This window comes from Hemitrygon akajei, chromosome 3 (assembly GCF_048418815.1).
Source record: "Hemitrygon akajei chromosome 3, sHemAka1.3, whole genome shotgun sequence".
NCBI classification, from domain to species: Eukaryota; Metazoa; Chordata; class Chondrichthyes; order Myliobatiformes; family Dasyatidae; genus Hemitrygon; species Hemitrygon akajei.
The window spans coordinates 186,826,309-186,853,705 of NC_133126.1; positions in this window are offsets into that span (position 1 = coordinate 186,826,309).

Here is a 27,397-nt window from a genome sequence, read left to right on the forward strand (position 1 = left end):
TGAGTTAGAAACAAGTGGCAGGTGACTCCAATTAGCTGGGTGGAAACTGGGAGGTGCCTGCCTGTGCAATCCTGATAGTCACTTCCACCTATCACCTCCTAGCTTCTTACATCATTCCTGTTTTCCTACCACCCTCATCTGCCCATCACCAGCCCTCACATGGATCCACCTATCACCTGTCAACTCTTGCTCCACCTCTTCCCTCCACCATTTTTTATTACCAATCCCTCTTCTTTACTCCTGATCCTGATAAAATGGTTTGACCCAAAACATCATCTGGCTACTTCCCTCCATAGATGCTGCCAGACGTGTTGAGTTCCTCCAGCTCCTCTATGTATTGTGGCAGGTTTCTCGCATCTGTAGAATCTCGTTTGTCCATTTCAGTGCACGAGGGGTGCATATTTGGTCATTCCTGGAGCAGGTCCCAGCCCACCTCTGAGAACCTAGCTTAGATAGGTCCCCTGCAATCTTTCTGATTTACCCTCTGTTCTTAAGTTCCTCATTATCACCATGGCAGAGTAGCAGTTAATACAACGCTATTACAGCTCGGGGCATTGCAAACTTCGGAGTTCAATTCCGGCACCACCTGTAGGGAGTTTGTATGTTCTCCCCGTGTACTACATGGATTTCCTCTGGGTGCTCTGGCTGCCTCCCACAGTCCAAAAAAATACTGGTTAGTAGGTTAATTTGTCATTGTAAACTTCCTGTGATTAGGCTAGGGTTGTTGAGTGGTATGACTCATTGAGATGGAAGGGCTTGTTCAGCACTATATCTCTAAATAAATCTTTTAAAAAGTGTTTCAATGCAGTTCCCTCAATGCTCTTCATCATTCCCACAAGCAGAGCTTGCAGACTAAGCCTAGGTTTGCACATCTCACCAAAACAAGGCCCTGATCTCCATGCACCCTCACCCTCCAATTCCTGATTCTATCTGGCTTCAGTCTTTGGTCACATCCTCTCCCTGGCCCTTAATCTCTGGCCTTCTCTCCCAGGGCCTCTGACAAGGCCTACATTATCGTTTTACAGTGTATGAACGAAAACGTCCAGCAGATAATTAGCGGCAATCAAGACCCTGCGGCTACCGAATCACAAACAGAAAAGATCACATAGCATAGATCTCCCCTCAGCACACAAAATGCTGGAGGATCTCAGCAGGCCAGGCAGCGTCTATGGTGAGAAATGAACAGTCAACAGGATAGTGATCGATGGGACTTACTCTAGCTGGAGGTCTGTGATTACTAAAGTTCCATAAGGATCTGTATTGTGGCCTCTGATATTTGTGATGTATATAAATGACGTGGATGGATGGGTTAGCAGGTAAACAGATGATACCAAGATTGGTGGTGTTATGGTTAGCGTAAACGACCGGTAAAGAAAACACACGGATATAGATCAGTTGCAGATACGGGCAGAGAAATGGCAGGTGGACAAAGGTGAGGTGCTGCACTTTGGTAGGTCAAATGTCAAGAGACAGTGCACTGTTAAGGGCAAGATCATTAACAGTGTTGATAAGCAGAAGGATCTTGGAATCCAAGTTCATAGCTCCATGAAAGTTGCTACACAGGTTGATAGGGTGGTTAAGAAGGCATATGGCATGCTTGCCTTTATTATTTGAGGCATTGAGTTTAAAAGTCAGGAAATAATGTTGCTGCCTTATAAAATTCTAGCTAGGCCGCATCTGGAGCATTGCACACAGTTCTGGTCACCCCCTTATAGGAAGGACGTCGAGGCTTTGGAGAGGGTGCAGAAGAGGTTGACTAGAAAGCTGCCTTGACTAAAAGGAATGTGCTATAACAAGAGAGTGGGTTGTTTTCTCTGGAGTGGAGAATGCTGAGGAGAGATCTAATAGAAGTCCATAAGATTATGAGAGGCATAGATAGAGTAGACAGACAGTATCTTTATCCCAGGTTTGAAATGTCCAATATCAGAGTGCTTGCAACTAAGGGGAGAGGGGGTAATTTCACAGGAGATTTGAGGACAAGCTTTTTACACAGAGGGTGGTGGTAGAGGAAGATCCATTAGGGATCCACTTGTATGAGATGTTTAGTTAAGCACATGAATGTGAGGCAGCTGGAAGGATATAGACATCCTGTAGGCAGAAGAGATTAGTTTAGTTGGCCATTTGATTGCTAATTTAATTGGTTTGTTACAACATTGTAGGCTGAAGGGCTTGTTCTTGTGCTGTTCTATGTTCTACGACATCTACAATCAATTTGTGTGAGAAGCCAACTACTTCACTCCAAATTATTAATGGGTAATTGAGTAATTCAGCTAGGCTCTACCAGCTGTCAAATAATTGTCTCTGATATTCAAAATCAATTAAAAATTAAAAATGAGAGGCCTGTTCCTGTGTTGTACTGTATGTCCTTGATAATGAGTCCTCACAGACAGGATGAAGAGGTCAATACTCCCCAATGCCATTAGGCTTTACAATTCAACTGCCAGGACTTAAGAACTTTTTTAAAGCTATTATTAATGCTTTTTGAGTTAGTGATTTAGATGCATATCATATTATTACTGAGTTAAGTATTGTATGTAATGAGTTTTTGCTACAACAAGTGTATGGGACATTGGAAAAAATGTTGAATTTCCCCATGGGGATGAATAAAGTATCTATCTATCTATCTATCTATCTGATGAAGGGTCTTGCCCAAAATAGCGACTGTTCAGTTCCCTCTGTAGATGCTGCCTGAGCTGATGATTTCCTCCACATCTTGTGTGTGTCTTGCTCCAGATTTCCAGCATCTGCAGTGTTACAGAAACAGACTCTCTGGCCCACTATCCATGCCCACTCCACACCACTCCAAGTACACCCACTTTAGCACCAAAAATCCAATAACAATCCCATTTTAATTCTCCCCATACTCCTATCAACTCCCCCAAGATTTTACCACACGCTGGCAGGCAGTTTATATCGTCAATTAATATCCCAACCTACCCGTGTGAGAGGAAACCCTATGGTCACAGTTCAAGTTCAAGTTAAAATATATCGCCATTTAACATATCTACAGCTAAAGAAAACAATATTCCTCTGGGACTGAGGTGCAAACACAGTACATATGTCACATACAGCACATTAAATAACATTCATACAACTTACAAGTTGACATAAAGTGCATATGTGACATATAGTTAAATATACAACAGTGTAATGTGACTGGCGCTGTCATAACTAATCTGTACTGAGTGATACCAGGGTGTTCAGAAGTTTCACAGCCTGGGGGAAGAAGCTGTTACCCAGCCTAACAGCTCTTGTTTTTAATACTGCGGTACGTTCTGCCTGATGGTAGGAGATCAAAGAAATTGTGGAATGAATGAGAGGTTTTTGACATTGTTGAGGACTCTGCAAACAAGGCAATTCTGACACATGTACTGGATAGAGACCCCAGTGAATTGATCAGCAGTCCCCACAATCCATTGCAGGGTCTCGTGGTGAGATGCTTTGCAATTCCCATAGCAGACAATGATACAACTGGTCAGGGCACTCTCGATGGCGTCCCGTTCACAGAGAGAACGTGCAGGCTCCATATTTTGTTGTTTGGAGGGGTGGATAGTTGGTGGTTGGTTTATGATCGTCATAAGAGCCGAGATACTGTGGGAAACAGCTGTCCGAACAGATCACTCCATCATAAGTACATCTAGGTAGAGAAAAGGGAAAGAAAACAGTGCAGAATGTAATGTTGCTGCTACAGAGAGATCACGGTGCAGGTAGACAAATGAAAGACTAGGACCATGATGAGGTAGACTGAGATCAAGAGTTCATATTTAGCATGTAAGAGGTCCATTCACAAGTCTGATAATAGCAGGATAGGAACTATGCTAGAGTCTGGTGGTACATGTTCTCATGTTTTTGTATCTCCTACATTGGAATTGGTTGATTATCTTCACATGTACTGAGATACAGTGAAAAGCCCATGTTGCATATTGTTCATACAAATCAATTTTATATCAATATTTGAGTCATATGCACATCCATTGGGAGTGGGGAGAAGTGAGAGTGCCCATGTGGGAAGAGTCCTTATTTATTTATCTAACTATCTACCTATCTGCCTGTCTGTCCGTCTATCTATCTGTCTGTTTGTTTATTTATTGAGTGACCGTACAGAACAGGTCCAACCAATTTAATCCTGGCCTAATCATGGGACAATTTACAATGACCAATTAATCTACCAACCGGTATGTCTTTGGGATGTGGGAGGAAACGCACGCAGCCATGGGGAGAATTGCAGGCAGCAGCGGGAATTGAACCTGGGTCACCTGTACTTCAAAGTGTTGCGCTAACCACTACGCGACTGTACCGCCCACTCATGTTGGCTGCTTTCTAAAGCGGGAAACGCAGACAGAGAAAACTTACAAGGATGTTGCCAGGACTCGAGGACCTGAGTTATGGAGAAAGGTTGAATAGGTTTGGAGCTTGTTCCCTGGAGTGTAGGAAAATGAGGAGAGAGTTTATAGAGGTGTTCAAGATTATAAGGGGTATAGACTGGATAAATCCAAGCAGGCATTTACCACAGAGGTTGCCTGAGACTAGCATAAGAGGTCATAGGTTAAGTGTGAAAGGACAACAATTTTTTCCAAAAGTATTACTTCCTCAGAATTTTTTTTTCTTTATGATGGAGCACTTGAAGCTGAATGCAAATATAATTCCAGACTACTTGTATCATGCAGGAATTTGGAGAAACAAGAAATTAACTTTTATTGAATATAACGTGGTTAATTGCATAATGGGGCTGGCGCTTTGTAATAGTTCAACTAAGCTAAAAATGCTTGGTTGGTGATTTTCATCTGTACTCAGTGTCTGAGGTCTTTCACTTAAGTGTCGAACAATAATCAGCCAGCGTTGATGGATTCCAGTTGCCCTGATACTGTTTCTCCATGACTGCAATGTTCATCATGCTCGTCACTGACAGCACCAGGATGTGCAGGGAAGAAGTCTAAATGGGAATGCAGGAAATTAATCTTTAGTCACATGTTGCATTTTATGGTTTTCTATGCCAGCTGCACATAGTTTGGTGCTCTGTAGTTGCCAAGAAAATGTTCAGCAACATCCTTGAATGGCTTCCATGTGATTTTCTTTGGTCCCACCAGAATTTCTTCGAATTGCCTGTCATTCGTGACCTGTTTGACTTGTAGACCAACAAAACTGCCTTCCTTAATCTTGTCATCAATTATTCTGGGAAACATCTGTATCAAATATCACGGAAATTTATAGCCTTTCTAAAAGCTGTCCTGCCATGCAGCATCCGCTCCGGGCAAGCATGCTCAGTTTAGGTTATGGGCAACATTTTAATTGGCTTGAATTATGAATTAAAATAACAAATATAGGTGATTTTAAAAAGGGTGCGTGATATTTCGTGGTGATTTTCATGACCAGTAGCCCAAAATCTGTAAGGTACACCCAAAAGTATTCACGAAGCAAAGTCTTTGTTGCCCAGTGTACTTAGAGGGAACGTGAGCTTGAAATTCTTCACTCAGAGGGTGTTGCGAGCATGAAACAAGCTGCCAGTGGAAGTAGTGGATACGTGTTCAATTGCAAAATTTAAGAGAAATTTAGGTAAGTACATAGATGGTAGGGTCATGGAGGGGTATGGTCCTGCTGCGGGTCAATGGAATTAGGCAAAATAAAAGTTCAGCAAAGACTAGATGGGCTGAAGGACCTGTTTCTGTGCTGTAGTCCTCTATGACTCATTGGAGAGGAGGCTGGTTTCCATGATGGGCTGGGCTATGTTCACAACTCTCTGCAATTTCTTCTATGCCATGGGCAGAGCACTTATATCAAACTGCGGTGCATCTGGATAGGATGCTTTCTATGATGTAACTGTCAAAATTGGTGAGGTTGAAGAGGTTGAATGGGTTGAAATGAAAAACAATTAGTGGCTTGAGGCCTGCAGGTGAACTCTTAGGTTAAGGTACTTGCATCTGTTGGACTTTGCAGTCAAACATACTTGCAGGACGAATCTTCTATTTACTGAAAAACCTATAGGTTTCACTTTCAAGAGCACGTGCATAGAGTGGCCACTTTATTAGGTACACCTATACACCTCATTAATGCAAATATCTAATCAGCCAATTATGTGGCAGCAACTCAATGCAAAAAAGCATGCAGGCACAGACAAGAGGTTCAATGATTCAGACTAAACATCAGAATGGGAAAGAAATGTGATCTAAGTGACTTTGACTGTGGAATGATTGTTGGTGCCAGATGGGGTGGTTTGAGTATCTCCGAAATCTCCTGGGATTTCCACGCACAACAGTCTCTGGAGTTTAAAGAGAATTACACGATAAATGAAAAAGAAACATCCAGTGAGTGGCAGTTCTGTGGGTGAAAACACGTTGTTAATGAGAGAGGTCGGAGGAGAATGGCCAGACTGGTTCAAGTTGACAGGAAGGTGACAGTAACTCAAATAACCACGTGTTAGAACAGTGTGTGCAGAGGAGCATCTCTGAGCACACAAAACATTGAACCTTGAAGTGGACGGGCTACACCAGCAGAAGACCACATGCATACACTGAGTGGCCACTTTATTAGGTACAGGGGGTAACTAATAAAGTGGCCAGTGAATGTACTTTGAGGTGCATGTTCACAATGGCCGGATCTGTGAATCATATACAGCAACATGCACAGCTTTTGATGCAGTTTAGGATCGCTTTATTGCAGGTGCTTCATGGGAATTATTTGCAAAGTTTTTTTGCAGTTTATCTGTGGAGTAATGAGTTAAATTTGGAACCAGTCAAAGCTGAGAAGGGAGGGGTATCTGAGAGAACTGAAGTGCATTCTTCCTTCAGGCCAGAACTTTCATTGCTATTGTCATCAATCATCTGAGTTGGCCACATAACCTTTTAACTCAGCGACTGGATAGGCATCTTTCCACAGGGTGTACCGTGAAAAAACAGTGCTAACTGGGAGCCAAGAAGCAACTTGCAAAATCCCGACTTCGCTCCCACTTAAAAAATGATTAATAATATCATTACTATCACTCTGTTTGATTTTCCTGCCCCTCCTGCCCCCCACCATAATTATTCCACCATCCTCCAGACCTTCTCTCCCTTTCCCTTCCCCATTTATGGTTTATGCTATTTAAAACACTGGAAAATATCTGATGGCATTGCTCAGGCCTCGGGAGTACAGCTGTTACAGCTGCCGTCTAACCTGTCCTGTCTCTTTGCTTCTGATCTTGTCCAGAGGAAAGTTAAAGACAGGCCCACCTAGTGTACATTAGCTGCTGACGAACTCTTCAGACACTGTCAGACCCTACAGATTGAAAGAGTAATGAGAAAATTTGCAAGACCATAGGACGTGCTATAGGAGCTGAATGAGGCCATTTGGCCCATCAGATCTGTTCCACCATTCTACTCTGTCTGGGCCTTTCGATATTCGATAGATTTCACTGAGATCTCCTCTCATGCTTCTGAACTCCAGCGTGTTCAGCGTCAGAGCCAGCAAATGCTCTAAGTATATTAACCCTTTCATTCCCAGAATAATTCTCCTGAGCCTCTTCTGGACACTCTCCAATGCCAGCACGTCTTTTCTTATGTAAGAGGCCTAAAACTGCTCACAATACTCTAAGCGTGGCCTCACCAATGAGTGATAAAGCCTCAGCATTACATCCTTGCGCTTATATTTCAGTCCTCTTGAAACAAATGCTACATTGCATTTGCCTTCCTCACCATTGATTCAACCAGCAGATTTACATTTAGGGAAAACTGCACAAGGACTCCAAAGTCCTTTTGCACCAGATTTTTAAAATTTCTCCCCACTTAAAAAAAATAGTCTACACCTTTATTCCTACTCCAAAGTACATGACCATACACTTCCCTACACTATATTCCATCTGCCACGTTTGCCCGTTCTCCCAATCTAAGCCCTTCTGCAGACTCCCTGCTTCCTCAGCACTACCTGCTCCTCCACCTATCTTTGTACTGGCTGCAAACGTGGCCACAAAGCCATCAACTCTGTCATCCAAATCATCGACAAAAAATGTGAAAAGAACCAATCCTTGTGGAACACCACCAGTCACCAGCAGTCAACCAGAAAAGATCCTCTTTAATCCCACTCTTAGCCTCTATCCATGCTAATATCTTTCCTGTAATACCACAGGCTCTTATCTTCTTAAGCAGCTTCATGTGCAGCACCTCGTCAAAGGCCTTCTGAAAATCCAAGTCCACGACATCCACTGACTCTAAGATCCACAAACGTGACTGTCCAGGTGGACCCATTGTTTCTGCCTGCTCCTGCCCCACTGAACTTGCGTCTGCATTCCTTGATTCTGTTTTATCCCTGTGGTTCAGTCCCTTCCCACCTATATCTGTGACACCTCACACGCTCTTGATCTTTTCAATGACTAGGTTCCCTGGCCCTGATCGTCTCATTTTCTCTGTGGATGTCCCATCCCTATACACAGCAATCCTCCATCTGGAGGGACTTAAAGTTCTCTGCATCTTTCTGGACAACAGACCCAACCAGTTCCCCTCCACCACCACTGTCCTTCTGGCAGAACTGGTCCTCGCTCTCAATGATTTCTCCTTCGGCTCCTCCCACTCCACGTCAAACATCTTGCACACGTCTGCTCTCACCCCATCCTCCCTCCGTCACACCAGGGATAGGATTCCTCTTGTTCTCACCTACCACCCCACTAGTCTTCACATCCAGCACGTAATTCTCCGTAACTTCTGTCATCTCCAATGGGATCCCCCCCCCCCCCACCAAGCACATCTTTCCCTCCCCCTACTTTCCGCTTTCCACAGGGATCGCTCCCTTTGCAACTTTCTTGTCCATTCCTCCCTCCCCACTGATCTCCCTCCTGGTACTTATCCTTGCAAGCAGAACAAGAGCCACACCTGCCCCTGCACCTCCTCCTCACTACCATCCAAGGGCCCAGGCTGTCCTTGCAGGTGAGGCAGTACTTCACCTGTGGGTCTGTTGGGGTCATCTGCTTTATCCAGTGCTCCCAGTGCGGCCTCCTGTATATCAGTGAGACCCGACGTAGATTGGGAGACCGCTTCGTCAAGCACCTTTTGCACTGTCTGCCATACAAAATCGGATTTCCCGGTGGCCACCCCATTTCAATTCTACTTCCCATTCCTATTCTAACATGTCAGTCTATGGCCTCCTCTACTGCCAGGATGAGGCCAGAGTTGGGCTGGAGGAGGGTCACCTAATATGCTGTCGGGGTTGCCTCCAAACCGATTTCTCGAACTTCCGGTAAATACCCATGCCCCCTCCACCGTCCCCCATTCCTGCCTCCCTCTCTCCTTACCTTCCCGCCACATGCCTCTGGCGTTCCTCCTCCTCCTTCCCTTTCTTCCATGGTCCTCTGTACTCTCCTATCAAATTCCACCTTCTCTCACCCGTTACCAATCAACTTCCCAGATTTTTACTTCGCCCCTCCTGCTCTCCCAGTTTCACCTATCACCTGCCACCTAGTACTTCTTCCTCCCCTCCCCCCCATCTTATTAGTCTTACTCCTTCCCCCTGACTTTACAGTCCTGATGAAGGGTCTCGTCCGGAAACATCGACTGCTCTGTTCCGTAGATGTAGCCTGACCTACTGAGTTCCTCCAGCATTTTGTGTGTACTGCCTTGGACTTCCAGCATCTGCAGATTTTCTTGTGTTTGTGATCTACTGACTCTCCTTTGTCTATCCTGCTGTTATTTCCTCATAGAATCCCAAAAGATTTGTCAGGCAAGATTTTCCCTTTAGGAAACCACGCTGACTTTTTCCTACTTTATCACGTGCCTTCAAGTACCCCAAAACATCATCCTTAATAATGGACTCCAACATCTTCCCAACCACTGATGTCTGGCTAATTGGCCTATAATTTCCTTTCTTCTGCCTCCCTCCTTTCTTAAAGAGTGGAACGGTATTTTTGGATAAGTCTATTTATTTTGCACAGCATGATGGAGCAAGATTGGGACGTTGTGGCGTTGGACAGCAATCTTGAGATCTTGCCAGAGTTACTCAGTCGGGTTAAGGTCAGGACTCTGACTGGGCCACTCAAGGACATCAGTTTTCTTCATTTGAAGCCACCCCACGGTTGTTCTGGCAGTGTGCTTTGGGTCATTGTCCTAGTGAAAGATGCACTTCCGCCCCAGTTTAAGCTTTCGGGCAGAATCCAACAGGTTTTTAACAGGATTTCTCTGTATTTAGCAGCATTTATCTTCTCATCAATCTTGGCCAGGGTTCCAGTCCCTGCTGCTAAAAGGTGTCACCATAGCCTGATGCTACGTCTACCATACTTTGCATTGGGGATGGTGTTACCTGGCTGATGCGCAGTATTGGATTTTATCCACACGTACCACTCAGTGTTGAGCCCAAAAGTTTCCACTTTAATCTCATCTGACCACAAGACTTTCTTCCACATCTTTACGGCATCTAAGTGGTGCTTTGCCTCAGAAAGGTGGCACCTAGCACTAAAGATCCTCACTACCGGCGTCAGACCCTCTTCTCACTGCAGGAGGTAAAGAGGCCTGAAGTGCCACGGCACCAGGTTCAGGTACAGCTGCTTTCCTACAACCATCAGCGTCTGACCATAACCCTACTTTGACAATGGAACACTATGCACCATCTCTTGCACTACTGTGGACTTGTCACTGATTGTGTCTTTTGTTTTGCGTTGATAATCTTGTTTTCACACATTTTTTTGCTGTCATTGTCTTTTATATTTTATATTCTGTAGACCATATAACATAAGGTATAGGACTAGATTTAGGCCCTTTGGCCCATTGACTCTGTATCACCATCGAACTATGGCTGACTTTTTTTACTTAAAATCATTCTCCTGCCTTCTCCCTGTAATCCTTAACTCCCTTACCAATCAAAAAGCTATCTCCCTCTGCCTTAGATACAACCAATGATCTTTGGATGCTGCTTCTTCTTCTTGGGATGAAATTTTATTGTCTCCCAAATTACTCACAGAGGTTCCTGCCATTGCTGCTCTATCATTTTCCCTGCGAGGTTCCTCTTGCAATCATCTCTGGCTAGCTCCCATGCCTCTGTGGTTATCTTTACCCTCCTGTAAAACAATAACATCTGATTTCAATTTCTCTCATTCAAACTGCAGGGTGAATTCTATCATGTCATATCTGGAGACTTTGGTTTAGCCTTGTACAAGTGCTAACTCCTTATAAACAATGCATGCAAAGGTCTTTCATCTGCATGTTTACCCACGTGCCTGTTGTGAGCAAGTTTTCCCATTGTGCTCTACCTCGCTGTATCTGTGCTTGTGATAGTAAGCTCAAATGGACTTGAACACCAATAGTTATGAATTTGTTTTGCTTCTGAGTTCCTTCACCTGCATAATAGAAATTCCACTGAACTTTATGCAACTGAGTTTATGGCGTGCGTGCACCATTAACACCCTTAGCCATTTTTACCAGAGAGCGATGACCAACTCTCCTTTTATATGTATATCTATCTTTTGTTTGACTTACTTAATGTTAAATGACACAATAATTCCAACAAGGTGTAGAGGCAAGCATCTTTGAGAAGCACACACCCATGTCACTGTCAATATTGCCAGAGTCTGGAACTTGTTTCACTGGTAAAATATCTAACATTGTTAAAGTAGGTTGTATTAGAGTCACAGAATGGAAGTGGGGCCTTTGGGCCAACTCATCCGTGCCGACCAAACTGTCACCCTGAGCTAGTCCCATTTTCCTGCATTTGACTCGTATCTCTCTAAAAGATGGACCAATACCATTGATCAAGGGGTCTGTGAATCCCAGGTTAGGCATCCTTCCTCTTCACCTTTCCTACCAATGATGTCTTTTGATGTTGTAATTATACTAGCCTCGACTACCTCAGCTTGTTCCACAGACCCATCCACTCTGAGAAAAGCCTGCTTCTCAGGTGCCTTTTAAATCTCATCTTAAATCTATGCTATTCTAGTTTTAGACTACCCTATCCTGGGGAAAATAAAACCGTGTCCATACACTTATCCCTTGATTTTATAAACCTCTGTGAGGTCACCTCTTGGCCCACTTCATTCTAAGGAAAACAGTCCCACCCTATATAACACCTCACACACTCATTGCACAGCAGTGAAGGCATATTCATCAGAGTATTCACACTGTTGGATTACTCTGGTGAATATACAATAGAACAATAAAGCAATTAATTGTTATCTAGAGAATTAGATCCATAGTGTTTAAATATCACCAGAGCAGCACAGAAATTTTAATTAAGTTTGGATGCAAAAAATGTTATTGGTAATGATTCACAATGAACTCTTGGATTGTTGATAAAAAACATATCAAACTCACTAACATCCTTCAGAAAATATAAGCGCTGTCGACGTTTCGGGCCAAGACCCTTCGTCAGGACTAACCGAAAGGTTCTGTTTAGTCCTGACGAAGGGTCTCAGCCCGAAACGTCGACATCGCTTCTCCCTATAGATGCTGCCTGGCCTGCTGTGTTCTACCAGCATCTTGTGTGTGTTGTTGTTTGAATTTCCAGCATCTGCAGATTCCCTCGTGTTTGCTCTTTAAATTCACTACTGCGAAGCATCTGCCAGTGATGCCTACACTGAAGAAGTTTAAATCTTCTCTTCGACGGGAGTTCAGTGAAACCCTGTCTCGCTGCTCCCCATCTATAATTCCTTCGGCCCTTCAACTTTTCGATCATACTGTCTTACTATCTTTCCTTTCAGTTAGTCCTGACGAAGGGTCTCGGCCCGAAACGTCGACAGCGCTTCTCCCTATAGATGCTGCCTAGCCTGCTGTGTTCTACCAGCATTTGTGTGTGTTGTTGTCAGAAAATATAATCTGTTTTCTTATAAGACCATAAGTTCATAAGACATTGGTGCAGAATTCGGCCATTTGGCCCATCAAGACTGCTCCTCCATTCCATCATGGCTGATCTACTATCCCTCTCAGTGGAATATATATGACTCCAAACCATTAGATGGAACCTACTTAATACAGCCAAGTTCATGACCTTTTGTTGCTGTGGCCCATCCTCTTCCAGTTTTGACATATTGTGGGTTCAGAGATGCTCTTCCCCACAACACTGTTGTAATGTGTGATTATTTAAGTTATTGTCACCTTCCTATCATCTTGAACCTATCTGGCCATTCTCCTTTAACCTCTTTCACTAATAATTCATTTTCACCCACAGAGCTGCCACTCACTGGATATATATTTTTTAATTTTTCACACCATTCTCTGTAAACTCTAGAGACTGTTATGCATACAGATCCCAGGAAACCAGTGGTTTCAGAGATACTCAAACCACCCCGTCTGGTACAACAATCATTCTGCAGTCAAAGTCACTTAGATCACATTTGCTCCCCATTCTGACGTTTGGTCTGAATATTAACTGAACCTCTTGACCATGTCAGTGCCTGTTATGCATTGAGTTGCTGCCACATGGTTCACCAATTATATATTTGCATTAACCAGCAGATGTACCTAATAAAGTGACCACTGAGTGTATGCCTCCAAATCTACTCTGTAAATACCTCTTCAGCTCAGGGGCAATAAGGGGGGCAATAAATATAGGCCTTGACGATGATATCCACACCCTCATGAACGAACCTAAGCAAAAAGCAAAATACTTTCAGTAACAACTTGCTGAACGTGATTTTGTTTGACAAAATGTCCGTGAGCTCTTTGATGGGACGGGGATAAGCAGATCAGCTCAATGTTCTTAGTGAAGGAGTTTATAGTCCATAGGGGTACAACAGTTTCCAAAAGTAATTCTTGCATTTGTTGGACAAGGCTAGAAGGAAGTGTTACCAGCTGTGGTTTGACTACATCAAAGATAACATTCCTTTCCTGAACGAAATAGCTCACCAGGCAAGATTTTCATCGACTTGCAGTTTCCTTTTGAATGTGTCAGGCCGGCTGGGGACAGAACCTTCTTCCACTTTGCATAGCCTTACCCATTTTATTCATCCACTGCACACGTTTGCAAAGTAACTCAGTTTACTTTAGAGATACAAGAGATGCAGGTACAGAATCTTCATCAACAAACAATTTGCTGAATCAGAATCAGGTTTAATATCATATGTCGTGAAATGTGTTGTCTTTGCAGCAGCAGCAGTACATAATAACAGTAAAAAAAAGTGAATTACAATAAATTATGTATTAAATAGTTAGAATTAAGTAAGCAGAGTAAAATAGAAATAAAAGAGCAGTGAGGTAGTGTTCATGGATTCAATGTCTATTCAGAAATCTGATGTCAGAGGGGAAGAAGCCATTCCTGAATCATTAACTGTGCGCCTTCAGGCTTCTCTACTTCCTTCCTGATGGTAGCAATGAGAATAAGGCATGACCTAGGTGATGGGGGCCCTTAATGATGGACATTGCCTTTCTGAGGGATCACTCCTTGAAGCTTTCTGGATACTACAGAGGCTCGTGCCCATGTTGTAGCTGACTAAGTTTTCAACTCTCTGAAGCTTATTTCAAGCATGAGCAATAGCTACTACCCCCCCCACCCCACAAGACGGTGATGCTGCCAGTTAGAATGCTCGTCACGGTACATCTGTAGAAATTTGAGAATGTCTTTAGTGACATACCAAATCTCCTCAGTCTCCTAATGAAATATAGCTAATGTCCTGCCTTCTTTGTAACTGCTTCGATATGTTGGGCCCAAGATGGACCCTCAGAGACATTGACAGCCAGGAGCTTGAAGTTTCTCACCTTTTCCGCTTCTGATCCCACTATGAGGACTGGTGTGTGTTCCCTCACTGGCCTGACACCTTAAGCAACTCTGTATACAAGGCAAAGTGTACAAGGGCCAGTTTGGTATTGTATCAGATTAGAATGGCTCAGGACATTGTCACAGACCTAGTGGAGCAGATCCCAGTCCAACTTGCCCAGGTGATTTTCATGTCATATTGTTACAAAGTAGTGTAATATTAGTTTAGACTGAGTTGTTATCATGCGCTCCTTGCAAAAAAAAAGGAGGCATTTTATTTCCTTCAGCATCGCACAGAAAAGGCTGGAAGAACTCAGCAGACGGGATAGTGTAAAGATTAGGGTAATGCTTTACAGAGCCACTAATCACTGATTGGGCTTCAATTCCCTCGCTGTCAGCAAGGATTTTGTACCTTCTTCCATGACCATGTGCGTTCCCTCCGGATGCTCCGGTTTCCTTCCACTTTCCAAAGATGCACTGATTAGGAGGTCGTGTGTACGGTGTATTGGTGCTGGAAGCACGGTGACACTTCCAAACTACCCCAGCCCAATCTTAGTACTGTGACGGCCATCGACGCAAAAGGCGCATCTCACTGTACGTTTCATTGTTTCAACGTACTTGTGACAATACAACTGGTCTTCCAGGTCAGGCAGCATCTATAGTGGGAAGTGAGCCGATGACCCTTCATCTGGACTCAATGTCTTGGTGTGTTGCTGTAGATTTCTAGCATCTTCTGTCCCTCTCCTGTGGCTGCTTTTTATTACCTCATTTCACACACGCTGAGCACAGGCTGGAAAGTAGGGCAGATTAGTTGCGTATTTGTTGACATGAATAGCAAAGTCACGCTCAGGCATTCGATCAGTGCTTTGTGAAAGCCTGTCCCCCGACGTTATTATTTGACATTGACATTTTATCTAGCTTCACGGCTGTTTTTGCTCCATTTTTAATATATTCAGAATCAGAATCGGAATCGGGTTTATTAGCTCCGGCATGTGTCATAAAATTTGTTAACTTAGCAGCAGCAGTTCACTGCAAAACATAATATAGAAGAAGAAAAAAAATAATAATAAATAAATAAGTACATTTGCTAAAACAGAAATAATATATATTTAAAAATTGAGGTAATATCCATTTAGGAATCGGATGGCAGAGGGGAAGAGGCTGTTACTGAATCGCTGAGTGTGTGCCTTCAGGCTTCTGTACCTCCTACCTGATGGTAACAGTGAGAAAAGGGCATGCCCTGGGTGCTGGAGGTCCTTAATAATGGACACTGCCTTTCTGAGACACTGCTCCCTGAAGATGTCCTGGGTACTTTGTAGGCTAGTACCCAAGATGGAACCGACTAAATTTACGACCCTCTACAGCTTCTTTCCGTCCTGTGCAGTAGCACCATCCCTCACCCCCCACCCACAGCATTCAGTGATGCAGCCTGTCAGAATGCTCTCCCAAGATACATCTATAGAAGTTTTTGAGTGATCTCTTCAAACTCCTAATGAAGTATAGTCACTGTCTTGCCTCCTTGATAGCTGCATCGATATGTTGGGACCAGGTTAGCTCCTTTGAGATCTTGACACCCAGGAACTTGAAACTGCACACCCTCTCCACTTCTGATCCCTCTATGAGGATTGGTATGTGCTCCTTTGTCTTACCCTTCCTGAAGTCCACAATCAGCTCTTTCGTCTTACTGACGTTGAGTGCTAGGTCGTTGCTGTGGCACCACTCCACCAGTTGGCATATCTCACTCCTGTATGCCCTCTCGTCACCACATGAGATTCTACCAACAATCATTAGCAAATTTATAGATGGTATTTGAGCTGTGACTAGCCACACAGTCAGGGGTATAGAGAGAGTAGAGCAGTGGGCTAAGCACACACCCCTGAGGTGCACCAGTTTTGATCATCAGTGAGGTGGAAATATTATCACCAATCTGCACAGATTGTGGTCTTCCAGTTAGGAAGTCAAGGGTCCAATTGCAGAAGGAGGTACAGAGGAGGTTCTGCAACTTTTTGATCAGGATTGTGGGGATGATGGTGTTAAATGCTGAGCTATAGTTGATGATCAGCATCCTGACGTAGGTGCTTGTGTTGTGACGATAGGCAAATTGCAGTGGGTCCAGGTCCTTGCTGAGGCAGGAGTTCAGTCTAGTCATGACCAACCTCTCAAAGCATTTCCTCACTGTCGATGTGAGTTCTACTAGGTGATAGTCACTAAGGCAGCTCACATTACCTGTAGCAATGTACTACATACAGAGCTAGAAACAACGACACACAGTCGGTAAGTCGTTTAGAGACTAGTTTATTCAAACTTCGCGGCGCTGGCTTTTAATCCCTAGTTCCTGCCCTCTCTGGGCAGAAATGACATCAGAGGTGCATTACCAAAGTCTCTCCCTGTGCGCGGGCTATTTGTGAGCCGGTTCGCCTGCGCAGAAAGTGGGTGGCCAAATACCCTTCTTAGGCACTGGTATAATTATTGCCTCTTTGAAGCAAGTGGGAACTTCCACCCACAGCAGCGAGAAGTTGAAAATGTCCTTGAGTACTCTCGCCTGTTGATTGGCACAAGTTTTCAATATTGTGGTAAACCATGTATACCTGTCTGGACACGCCCCTCTGCTGACTGCTCCTGTGGCTTCTCCCACAGACCCCGGTATAAAGGTGATTGGGGCACTGCTCCTCCCTCAGTCTTCAACATGGTTGTGCCTGTTTTCGCTGTTAATAAAAGCCTATTATTTTGTACTCTACTTCCAGTCTCCTAGGGTTATTGATAGCGCATCAATTATAACTTACTCTAATGATTTACTTATTCTGTTCTTTCTATATTATGTATTGCATTGAACTGCTGGAGCTAAGTTAACAAATTTCATGACACATGCCAGTGATAATAAACCTGATTCTGATTCTGTCTTTCCTCCTTTATGGTGCCTTTCCTGCCATACACGGGGGAATATTCCATTTCTTTAGTAATGGGGAGATGTATATAAGACCATAAAATATAGAAGCAGAATTAGGCCACTCGGCCCATCGAGTCTGCTCTGCAATTTCATCATGGCTGGTCCATTCTCCCTGTCATCCCCAATTTCCTGCCTTCTCCTCGTATCCCTTCGTGCCCTGACCAACCAAGAATTCAAAAGTATATATATTGTTTATACACTGTATTTAATGTGGATACTTCTGTTTAGTTTGTAATATGATTGTAACTACGTTGTGAGGTGCAATAAATTCCAATTCATGTGTTAACTTTGTGGTAATTAAAGGTGTTATGTCCTTGAGCCGATAAAAGGAGCTGGTGGAGACAGATAGGGGGTTGCCGGGATTTCACACTGGACAAGAATAGGTACAGTACTATTACAGTGTTTCTTGTAGATATCTCTTTGTAAGTATTTGCATTTTTTCTCACTATTATCTCAAACTTTCACAAGTTTTATTTTAAATGCACCTAATGAACCTAGTGCTAGGCGACTTCAGCCATTTTTTTCTTTGGTAACATTAAAGGTGATGATCTGCATTTTTAACACCTAGAGGGGCATAGACAGGTAAATAGGATAGATTAGAAATGATGTGTATTTGTTATAGCAAAGTCATTCAATCAGTGCTTTGTGAAACTCTGTCTCCTGACACTATTTTTTGACATTGACATTTTGTCGAGCTCAATGACAGTCTTTTCTCCAAATGCTCCTTTGTGATTTCATTGACATTAACACCTCTGCAATCGTATATTTTTGCTTCAGCTCTCTTTGTTACCATTAAGATGGGTGAGAGTACTTTTTTCCCAAAATGAAAAAAGATAATTACCGGCAATCCAAAATTAAACAAAACATACTAGAAACACACAGCAGTTTGAGCTGAACCTGTGGGAAGAAGACACATCATTAGAAGTGGGAAGGTGGGGATGAGGTTGTCTCTGATAGGGTATTTCTAAACAATTCTTTAGCACCTTGATAGTAAATTGAATGCAGTTAACCTTTTTGCTTCGTAATTAATTACCTCGAGAATTTTGAAGGATCAGTGGTACATTGGAGAGACTCCTTTGGCATTTCGATGAGATCGAGGGTGATTTACATTCACTCTGGCTTTGTGGGTTTTGAAGTGGCTAATGTGGCCATTGTGGGAACCACAGACTCTTTGTCCAGTGGGGCAGGAGGTAACCAGCAGGAGGACAGTTTGTGCTCCTTTTTGGTGGTTCTGGAGGACCTCTGTTGACCATAAGACTATGAACCATATGACCATTCAGCCCATCAAGTTGAGTCTGTCATTCCAACATTGGTGATTTATTATCCCTCTCAACTCAATTCTCCTCCCTGTAACCTTTAATGCCCTTTCAAATCAACAACCTATCAACCTCCTCTTAAACATACCCAATGACTTGGCCTGAATCGCCATCTGTGGCAATGAATTCCACAGATTCACCACTTGCTAACTAAAGAAATTCTTCTTTATATTTGTTCTAAAGGTAAGCCCTAGTACTCTGAGTCTGTGTGCTCTGGTCCTAGTCTCCCTCCCCATTATGGAAATCCTCCTTTCCACATACATTCTGTCTAGGTCTTTCAATATTTGGTAAGTTTCAATGAAATCACCTCTCATTCTTCTAAACCACAGCAAGTACAGGTACAGAGCCATCAAAAGCTCCTCATATGTTAACCCTTTCATTCTCAGGATCATTCTCGTGAACCTCCTCTGGACCCTTTCCAATGGCATCACATCCTTTCTTTGATATAGGGCCCAAAACTGCTCAAAATACTCCAAGTACATCAATACAACAAGGCCTTATAAAGCCTGAGAAGCCTTGACATTACATCCTTAATGCTATTGCTCCTAGTGCAAGACCCCAACGTCAGTTACACTATCCAATTCTCCTTCCTTGCCCTCAAAAATCCTGAGGTTCATTCTTCATGACCACTCCTCTGCACAGTTCCTCAGCATCCTTCATCTCCCCATGCACTGCCACTTCACGCTTACACTCCAAACCTCGTACCTACACAGACTCAGTCACCGTCCTACTGTATTTTCACAGACCCTGCTGCTACCTGGAAGAGTTCCACTTGCCAAGAGTCACTTTGTCACTTTATCATTTCCTGTCAGTCACCTTATGCCACTTTATGTACATACAATCTTTCTATGTTGTAAGATTCAAAATTAAGATGTGCGTTTCTGAAAGAGGTCTGGGTTAAGGTCAAAGGACAAAGGTGATTTAATTATGTCCGGGGACAAATGTGATTTAATTATGTCTGGTTTAAAGTCTGTAAACAAATGTGATTTAATTATGAATGCAGAAGCCCTGACAAGATTAACTGTTTGTGGAATCATTGAAGTCCTGAGATATGGACTATTGTTTTATAGAAACGTGTAAAAAAACAACTCCAAATATGGAATGGAGTCAGGGAGGAGGGGTGGTAAGGAAGAAGGATAAAACCTGCTGCCCTGTAAGGTTCAGGGTTCCCTTCTCTGAGGGGGCCCAGCTCTGCAGAACTGTTAATAAACTTTGTTTCCTTGAATTTGTCTTGAAGCCATTATTCGGGAGCGTGGCTCGTTTCTGACATATGTCTATAAGCTAACTTATGTATAGACAGCCACACTCAACTGTGACTTGTACATTGTGTTTTTATATTTGTATTTATTGCGTTCTTTATGCTTCATCAGATCCAAAGTAATAATCATTTTGTTCTCCTTTACACTCGTCTACTGAAGAAGGACGATAAACAATCTTCTTTCTCTTCTCTTACACACTGGTTGCTTATCAGTCTTTGTGTGTAGCTTTTCATTGATTCTATTGTCTTTCTTTGTTCTATTGTGAGCGCTTGCAAGCAAGTGAATCCCAGGGTACTATTTGTTGACATATACGTACTTTGACAATAAATTTACTTTGAACTTTGAGTCTTGTGCTGAGTCAGCTTGGCAGCCTCCTCCCCTGACAGAGCATAGAATAGAGTGACCCTTAATGGTGTTTCATGTCACTTACCAGTGGAGAGTTTCCCGATTGGTTGCATCAAGGCCTGGTATAGAAACACCAATGCCCATGAATGGAAAATCCTACAAAAAGTGGGGGGTACAACCCAGTCCATCACAGGCAAAGCCCACCCCACCACTGAGCACATCGACAAAGAGCACTGTCGCAGGAAAGCTGCATCCATCATCAAGGACCACCCACCACCATCCCAATCATGCTCCCGTTGCTGCCGTCAGGAAGGAGGTACAGGAGCCTTAAGTCCCACACAATCAGGTTCAGCAATAGTTATTCCTCCTCAACTACCAGGCCCGAGTTACCGGTGTGAGTAATTTCACCCCCCTCTTCATTGAACTGATTCCACAACCTATGGACTCTACAACTCATGTTCTCAATATTTATCACTTATTTTAGCCACAGCACAGTCAATCTGTGGAATTATTTGCCACAGGCAGCTGTGGAGGCCGAGTCTTTATGTATATTGAAGGCAGAGGTTGATAGATTCTTGATTGGTCAGGGTATCAAGAGATACAGGGAGAAGACAGGAGATTGGGGCTAAGAGGGAAAATGGATCAGTCATGATGAAATGGTGAAGCAGACTTGATGGGCCAAATGGCCTAATTCTGCTCCCATATCTTATGGTCTTCTTTTTTTTTATTATATCTTTAATATTTTCACAATTTGTTGTCTTCTGCACATTAACGTTTGTCCAGCTTTTTGTGCAGTTTTTCATTAATTCTATTAAGTTTCTTTGTGTTTACTGTGAATGTCCACAAGAAAGTTAACCTCAGGATTATAAATTTACTTTGAACTTTTGTAGGTGATCGATGTCTGATACACAGCACCAGTCCTAATACAAGATTTCGACCCGAAACGCTGACAATTCCTTTCCTCCCACAAAATCGGCTGAATTCCTCCAGTCTATTGCTTGTTACTTCAGATTCCAGTGTCTGCAGTCTCTTGTGCAAACAATACAGCGATGCGACTGGCAAGCAAGGTACGTGAGGAAACTCGAGCAAGGAAATGGCCAGTTAATGTATTACAAGACTCTTCATCCTGTCTGTGCCTCACAGTTATGGGGGCACAGAACTAAAGTCAGAATCAGGTTTAATATCACTGACACATGTCATGAAATTTGTTGTCTTGGGCCAGCGGTACAATGGAATAAGTTAAAATATATGTTACAATAAGAGCTTAGTTAAATAGATTCAAACAAGAGAACATGATTTGAGAGTTAGGGGGCAAAAGTTTAGGGGTAGCACGAGGGGGAATTTCTTTACTCAGAGAGTGGTAGCTGTGTGGAACGAGCTTCCAGTAGAAGTGGTAGAGGCAGGTTCGGTATTGTCATTTAAAGTAAAATTGGATAGGTATATGGACAGTAAAGGAATGGAGGGTTATGGGCTGAGTGCAGGCCACTGGGACTAGGTGAGTGTAAGCGTTCGGTATGGACTAGAAGGGCTGAGATGGCCTGTTTCCGTGCTGTAGTTGTTATATGGTTAAATATATACTGTATATGCATGTGAGGCCCTCCGTTGGTTGGGGTTGACGACGGATGTTGAGTCCTAGCTGTCCTATGCAAGACAAGGCAGTGCAATATGAAGAGCAAGCTGTTGCCCTTGTAGCAGGCTTTTCCTCTCTACGTACCTGATCAATGCAAAGGTACAGCAGAGGCCGATACAGTCTGGCGCTAGCGGCATTGCACCAGTCAACGTTGATGGACTCCAGCTCCGGATTTTTACTCAGGGTTTACTCGCAAAGCCTTCCCCCTTGAGTGGGTATAGCCGCGAGGTTCTGATATTAGGGTTTCTCTTTCTTCTAGATGAGCTGCCAGCCGTGGCTGACGATTCCCCATCTGTCTGAAGCGACTGGTTTTAAGGTGCCAGTAACCCAACATTGCCCATCTCCTGACAGTAGAAACGGTTCTGTCGGGCTTGGCAGTTAAGCCACGTGTGAAGGCCAGGAAATGGACTTGGGTGTCAGTGGCTATTTGAGACGCACAGCATTGGGAGCATTTAATGGATAGCGGGAGCTTATTCCTACTACCTCTCCTGACTCTGACAACCTTAAGGATGCACATAGATATAGCTAGGGTGCCTAAGACTTTTGCACAGTGCTGTATTTGTCAATGTGGATTGGAGAATGAGTTTGTAAATCTGGTGGGAGCAAAGGATGTTGCAGAGACTGGAAATCTGAAATAAATACAGAAAATACAAACATAAGAAGTTCTGCAGTTGGCGGAAATCCAAAACTACCCACACAAAATGCTGGAGGAACCTAGCAGGTCAGACAGCACCTATGGAAAAGAACAAACAGTTGATGTTTTGGGCCGAGACCCTTCTTCAGGACTGGAAAGGAAGGGGGAAGTTGCCAGAATAAAAGTGTGGTGTGAGGGGAAGGAGAACTAGCTTGAGGGTGGTAGGTGAAACCAGGCAGGTGGGAAGCGTAAAGGGCTGTGGATGAAGGAATTGATAGGAGGGGAGAGTGGAGTAGAGGAGAAAGGGAAGGGGAGGGCCACCAGAGAGGAAGGGGATGATAGGCAAGTGAGAAGAGGTAAGAGGCCAGTGTGGGGAATAGAAGAAGAGTGGAGGGGGAAGGAATTACTTTACCAGAAGGAGAAATCGTACCATCAGGCAGGAGGCTACCCAGACAAAATATAAGGTGCTGCTCATTCATCCTGAGGGTGATGCCATCTTGGCATAAGAGGAGCCCATGGACCGACATGTTGGAATGGGAATGGGAATCGGAGGCTCATAGGGTGGTAGGTAAGGGCAAGAGGAACTCTACCACTCTTAAGGCGACAAGAGGGTGAGGTGAGCATGGATACATGGTAAGGCAGTGATGGTAGTTATCTGCGGAGGCATAGAATTAATAATTCAGTGGATGGTCTTTCTTCAGAACTAGGAAAGACTAGTGAAGTCACAGTGATCCAATTACGCAATGCAGGCTTCATGAGTGATTCCCATCTCTGCCTCACCACAACATCTGGGAACTGTCCAGACTTGACATTGGGCCTCTCATTGTTTCAAAGACAAAATCAAAGTCGAGTATGAGAAAGATAGCAATAATATTGAAGGAGTACAGAGACAATAAGGATGTGGCCGAGAATTGAGGACATAAGTTATAGGGAAAGGTTGAATAGGTTAGGGTTTATTCCCTGAAGTGTAAGAGAATGAGGGGAAATTTGATAGAGGGATACAAAATTCTGAGGGGTAAATGCAAATAGGAGTTTTTCCACTGAGATTGGGGTAAACTAGAGCTGGAGGTCATAGGTTAAGGGTGAAAGGGATCCTGAGGGGAACTTCTTTGCTCAGAAAGGGGTGGAAGTGAGGAACGAGATGCCAGCGGAAGTGGTGGACGCGTGTTCGATTTGAACATTAAAGGGAAACCTGGATTAGCACATGGATGGGAGGAGTTTGAAGGGCCATGGTCCAGGTGGAGTTGATGAGACTAGGCAGGATAACAGTTGGACATGGACTAGAAGGAGTTGCTTCCGTAAAGCTGTATGACTCCTTATTGTCATCTGCACAAGTACGTGTATGCACAGGCGCGATGAAAAACTTATTTGCAGCAGCACCACAGGTGCAGAGCATCATATGAGCACTATTTGCAAGGGAAACATAAATTTAAAGTAACTTATGCACAGTTGCAAGAAAGAACAAAATCAGAACAAAAAGAAACAACGTCTGTTGTAGGGTAAACTGCTCCGTGCTTGCGGAGTTCTGACACTGTAGTTAGAACGCCTTTGCCAGTTGGTTCCAGAGCCAAATGGTCAAATGGAAGGAAACAGCTGGTCTTGGTGGCGTGCACATTAGACTTTTGCATCTCCTGTCCACTGGTAGCTGTGAGAAGATGGCATGGCCCAGAACATTACTGGGAATTGCAGAATTTGGGTCACAGGTGTTAAAAAGGTTCGCAAACATATGCTTTCCTCAAATGTTCGTAAAGTTAATAGTTTTCCATCCAAAAATATCCTGTTTAAGTGGCATCGGTTGCTCAAGGCGACTGGAAATCCCAAAATTAAGATGTCTCATTCTAATTACGGTACTCAAGTGTCTGGGAACAGAGGTAACTGTTGACAGTTATACAAAAGTAGGATTGATGTATTTTTCAGGGAGGATAGAAGGCGCACTTAACAAGTAATCACACTCATAGATTTTCAATGTTGTTTTAACAATAGGTAGCCTGATTTATTGGAGATGCCAGGAAATTCCACAGTCGAGGACGAACACAAGGAGCATGTGGAAACTCCGCGTAGCACTGGAGATCAGAACTGAACTCAGGCCACTGACTTTTGAGGCAATGAGCGAGCTTCCTTGATGAGCATTTGATCATCCATCTACGCGTGAAATTATGTAGCTTTTTGCCAGTTCTCCTTTGCTAACTTTCTGGGACAAAGTTTGAAATGTTTTGCTACATTGAGGGAGCTACAGAAATGGAAGTGGTTATTTTTAACAAGTCACAGGTCAAATAAATGAGTGGGGAATGGTGGACCGGAAAAATAACAGAAATGGACCGGGTGCAAAAGAGAGGTGGGGTAATGAAACAAGAAGAAGATCAAAAGTCCAGAGGGGGTGTAAATCGCAGTAATAGAATAATTATCGATATTACAGTGTGCGGATTAAGCAATTGCTGATCGTACTGTTATGGTATCAGTATTATACAATGCAGAACTGTTTGAAACAGTGCTATACCCAGTGTTATACAGTACAGAACTATCCCCAACCAAGGTTATACAGAAGCAGATCTGACTTCACCAGTATTGTACCCCAGTTTTATACCGTGACAGTTTCGTCCCCACCAGTATTGTACTCTGGTGTTATATACAGTTACAGACCCGTCCCCACCAGTACAGTATCCCAGTGTTATATCGTGACAGACCTGTCCCCACTGGTACTGTACCCCAGTGTTTTACAGTGATAGACCCGTCCCCACTGGTACTGTACCCCAGTGTTACACAGTGACAGACCCGTCCCCACTGGTACTGTACCCCAGTGTTATACAGTGACAGACCCATCCCCACTGGTACTGTACCCCGGTGTTTTACAGTGACAGACCCATCCCCACTGGTACTGTACCCCGGTGTTATACAGTGACAGACCCATCCCCACTGGTACTGTACCCAGGTGTTATACAGTGACAGACCCATCCCCACCGGTACTGTACCCCAGTGTTATACAGCGACAGACCCATCCCCACTGGTACTGTACCCCGGTGTTATACAGTGACAGACCCATCCCCACTGGTACTGTACCCAGGTGTTATACAGTGACAGACCCATCCCCACCGGTACTGTACCCCAGTGTTATACAGCGACAGACCTGTCCCCACTGGTACTGTACCCCAGTGTTTTACAGTGACAGCCCTGTCCCCACCAGTACTGTACCCCAGTGTTATACAGTGACAGACCTGTCCCCACTGGTACTGTACCCCAGTGTTTTACAGTGACAGCCCTGTCCCCACCAGTACTGTACCCCGGTGTTATACAGTGACAGACCCATCCCCACCGGTACCGTACCCCAGTGTTATACAGCGAAAGACCTGTCCCCACTGGTGCTGTACCCCAGTATTACACAGTGAGAGACCCGTCCCCACTGGTACTGTACCCCGGTGTTATACAGCGAAAGACCTGTCCCCACTGGTGCTGTACCCCAGTATTACACAGTGAGAGACCCGTCCCCACCAGTACTGTACCCCGGTGTTATACAGCGAAAGACCTGTCCCCACTGGTGCTGTACCCCAGTATTACACAGTGAGAGACCCGTCCCCATCAGCATTGTCCTCGTATAACACACTGGCAGACCAGTCTCCACCACTACTGAACACCAGTGTCATACACTGAGAGACCTATCCTCAGCAATACCAACCTCAGTATTACCAATTTACAGACCGGGCTCCAGCTTTACCATACCCAGTATTATATTGTGCAGTGACATCTCCTGCAGTACCGTACCTCTACCCCATGGTGATGGATGTATACTTACCAGGACTGAATCCAGAACTCTAACTCAGTTTTACAACGAGAGACTTGTACCCACCAGTATTGAATCCCAGTGCTCTACAATGTTAGATGAGTGCTCACCAGTATTGATCCCCAGCGTTATAGCATCTTAAACCAGTTCTTACCATTCCTGATCCCCAGTGTTATACAGTGTTACTTATTCCAGTGCTCACCAGTACTGTGCCCCAGTATTATAGTGTTAGACCGCTGCTCAGCAATACTGAACCCCCTCAGTATTATACAATGTTAGACCAGTGCTCACCAGCACTGCTCCCCATTATTCACAGCACACTTGGTCTCTGCATCCAACAGATTCTGGGACCCAGGTGGCCAGCTGAAGGGACAGAGGCAAGAGAGTTAAAGTTCATCACTGGTCTCTGCTTTCTTGAATGTTCCCCTCATGCTTTGGCTTCCCCCCTGTCCTAAACTCTCAGCCTTGGGCAGCGCCAGAGACTGCAGAGACAGCCTTCTGAAGTAAGGAGTGGCAAAGACAATCACTTCTTGCTGTTGCCACCCACTATTGACAAGTGGCACCACGGGCCACTCCTTTGAAGGACTTGGGGTTGTCCTGGGCATTGCCTTTTGCAATCCTACAGTTCAGAGGGTTGGCGTGGCAACAGATGAGCTGGAATGGAATCAGTCTTGTGAGTGAGTGCATATCTGTGAAGAGCATGGGCCAATTCCGCAAGCTGTATTTGGATGAAGTGGCATTAAGTTGGCTGAATGAAAGAGAAGGTGGGGCCCACAGGTTTCTACAGAGCCCTTCACATTGTGTTCAAAATTAGACTTTCTCAACTCTCCACCCATGCCATGAAGCTTGTTATT